This window comes from Drosophila albomicans, chromosome 3 (genome assembly GCF_009650485.2).
Source record: "Drosophila albomicans strain 15112-1751.03 chromosome 3, ASM965048v2, whole genome shotgun sequence".
Classification (NCBI taxonomy): Eukaryota; Metazoa; Arthropoda; class Insecta; order Diptera; family Drosophilidae; genus Drosophila; species Drosophila albomicans.
In genome coordinates, this window is record NC_047629.2 from 40,516,086 (window position 1) to 40,519,773 (window position 3,688).

Below are 3,688 nucleotides of genomic sequence, written 5' to 3' on the forward strand. Positions count from 1 at the left end.
CTGCGGCTCAAAGCATCGGCCAAGTGATATGCCTGGGCACAGCGACAGCTCATAAATTCATTAGAGAATGCCACCAAATGTGGCAGCTGCCACGCATTGGCCAAATGCCCACGCATGATCATTGGAACAGCGAACGATCCGCAATTAGAAACCTTTTTAGAACATTTTCTATGCCATTGTTCTCGATAATGTGAATCAATATCAGGAGCAATATTCTACATATTCAGAGATGTTCATATTTATTTGCAAATTATGCTTAAATGGTATTCAATTTTGAGGATATTCATCCATTGAAAAGTTGATCCTAAATTTAATTTACTTCAAGGAAATGGAAAGCAGAGAAAGAACCGACAAATTCATAACTTATAATGAAACTATTCAAAATTATTAGTACCATTTTCCTTGTGCCGTTTATCTGGATAGTGTGAAACAATTTAGTATATTCTTAATATTCTGGATCATTAATATTAAAAAAAAATATATTTTTGTTGCACATTTTTTTTCAAACCGATTTATTATATTTAATACATTACACATGAATCATTGACATGGAGAGTAAAAAAATAACTCTTACCATAAGTACATAACTTCAATTAAATATTCATAATGAGTTATAACAAAAAAACTTCCTAAAAATATTAACCATTATCATAAGCGATATTCTATACACTAAGAGATATAATAATAAAATATATTTAATATCTAAGCATATTTAAATATTTTAATTTATTTTGTCATAGAATACTAATCTTAATCTTAAGTTAAAATATTGATTTTTAATACATTGAGTATTTACGTACTAAAACTTAATAATTTATTTATATTATTGTCACAAGTTAAAAACAAATTATTTTATCATCCAGCATTTTACTTCTTCTTGGCTTCTTCTTCGGCTTCTTTTTGCTTCTCCTTTAGTATTAACAATAACAATCGATTGAACACGCAGAGAACGTCGAGGAAGAGATCCAATGCACGTTGAACCACGTCGCGGTTACCCAAACGACATTGCTCCACAATGTTCTGGGTGTGGTATACAAAAAATGCGGCCATGACAAAAACACTAACATACAATTCAGTAATCTCAACAAAGTATAACTTAAATATCTCGTTGAAGAGACTCAGCGACACTATGCAATTGAAGACGCAGAGCATGCCGCCCAGATATAAAAACCTGCCCTGCTCAGTCAAAAGGGCGACCAATGATAGCGATGCAAAGGTCACGAATGTTCCTGTGAGTGCAGTCATAATAATAGCCGGATTAATGCTAACAATGTGTCCCAAAGGTGGACCAACAAGCACTTGACCGCAGCAAAAACCAAAAGCGTACAACATTCCCAAGCGTGTGTAATAGTTCTTGCCATCATCATCATAGCAAAGCAGACCTAGAAAGAGTACCAAGGATGCAACTCCCGCCAGCATCCCAAGATCAAAAATTCATAATTTGAAGTAGGGCACCGCCTGCCGCAACAGTAGCTGTGCTTGCCAGCACCATGTAGACTTTGAACAGGTGCTGACGTATGTACGGCTCACTGGGGGAAGTAAAAGAGAATAGCATGTCGATTACGTTCGAGGATTATTGATTTAGTACGACCAACTGTTGATGTGGCTCAATACGAAAACAAGTAAGAAAGATACCCGCTACCCATTTTGAATAAAAGCAATATATTTTGCGGTATTATTCTCAAAATATACCAAATATGCTGCAAAAATACTAAAAATATACCAAATGGTATATGTGGTGTATCGATATAGTACCGCGTTCAAAATATACCATAGACGGCTCAATATACCTACCTATACCCTAGTAAGTAGGCATTTTGTCCATACAAAACTAGTCCTTTAATAACTTAACAACTTTAACTTTTCATCTGATTGCAAACAAATTTTCAGAAATCATAACTCTAGCTTTAAAATTACGTTTGTTATTCGATTTTTTTGATTTGCGGGGGTGGAAGTGGGCGTGGCAAAAATTTGAAACAAACTTGATCTGCGCGCAAACATAACAAATGCTGTCGAAAAAAAATCATAGCTCTTTTATAGTCTCTAGGTGTTCATACGGACAGACGGACAGACACACAGACGGACATGGCTAGATCGTCTCGGCTGTTGACGCTGATCAAGAATATATATACTTTATAGGGTCGGAGATGCCTCATTCTACCTGTTACATACATTTCCTGTCGGAACCTACCCTATGGGTAGCGGGTATAACAACACGTCAGCTCGCTTCATCATGAGCGCAGCTGATGCAAATTCCAGACATCAGTATGTATGACTTTGCTTCCAGCTGTGTGTACTTTGTGACCCAATCTTATTATGTGTGCATACTCACTATCGGTCGTCGAAGCTATTGACGAATCGTTCAAAACGATGGTTTGAGTTTTTAGCTGTATTCGCCATAGGGTTATATTTTTTGTTGCGCACTTGAATACTTCGAACGGAGGAGTTGTATATGTGAACTGTGACTATCTGCTCTTTGTTAATTGAACTGATTGATTTTACGACGTTTACTAAAAAAATATATATATATAAAAATATAAATTCTTTAAAGTTTTCGTATAAATTTAAAGTGAAAAAGAGCTCTCGAAATAACAAATGTGTTACACGTTATGTGACTATCAGCTCTTTATTTAACTGATTGATTTTACGACACTTACTATGTTACTACGTTAAAAAATATATATTCTTTAAAGTTTTCGTATAACTTAAAAGTCAAAAAGAGCTCTCGAAATAACAAATGTGTTACACGTTAATGAATGCAAACGGGGAAATTGAAGTAAATGGCGAGAAGTTATTATATTGAAAGATTTCAAAGAATAAATAATTGTGTATTTTGCACATACTTCTCTATTGTCCATGCAGATTAATTGTTTATTATTTTGTCGAAATTCCGCAAGTTATTTTGCTAAAGTTTCCCTGACCAAGTTTCGTTTGATGTCGAATTGAATCGATGAGTCGACGTTGAAATTTCGCCAACTTCTTTTTGCGCAAAAAAATCAGAAAAAAACGAAACAAAAATATAAATATAAAAGAAGCAGGTGGTTCTCTCTTGTCAAAAAATCTGAAATTGCTGTTATTTTGTTATTGTTATTGTTATTGTCGATGTTGCTATTGCTGTTTGTTATTGCACATAAAAACAAAACAAGAAAACTGAAAAGAAGCAAAAAAAAAAAAAAAAAAAAAAAGATTCCATGCGCCGTGACAGGCGTGAAGTTTTGGTAAACCCTTCACGGCAATGGATGTGCCTAGAGATCGAGGATGACTTTTAACTTGCAGGGTGAAAATCAAAAGAAAAGAAATTTAATTATAGTTTAATGACAGCACGCAAATAGTCGACAAATGTGAGTATTACAGGTTCGCTTTGGTTTTCAGTCCCAGTCTCAGTCTCAGACTCAGTCTCAGTCGCCTTGTGGCGTCTTCCGCCTCTCAATTGTTTTTTTTTAGGGTTTAGTCTTTTTTTTTTTTGGCCGTCGAAAGTAAAATTTCCAATTGATTTTTGTTGTGCTTTATGTTTTACACGCTTTTCGTTTTTATTATGCGCATTGCGGACACATTTAGCAAAAAGGCAAAGTAAATGCCAACATCATTTGACTATCATGGACACAAGGAGAAATGATGGCACAGCCGAAAGCCGAAGTCGCAGTCGCAGTCGGAGTTGCCATCATCATCCCAGGGCTCAGGCAGCAGC

General features: G+C 35.3%; 1 pseudogene; it reads right to left on the reverse strand.

Moving 5' to 3' along the window:
- Positions 1–789: 789 nt before the first annotated feature.
- On the reverse strand, positions 790–2,620 carry LOC117568482 (bax inhibitor 1-like; annotated as a pseudogene).
- Between the last annotated feature and the right edge of the window lie 1,068 nt (positions 2,621–3,688).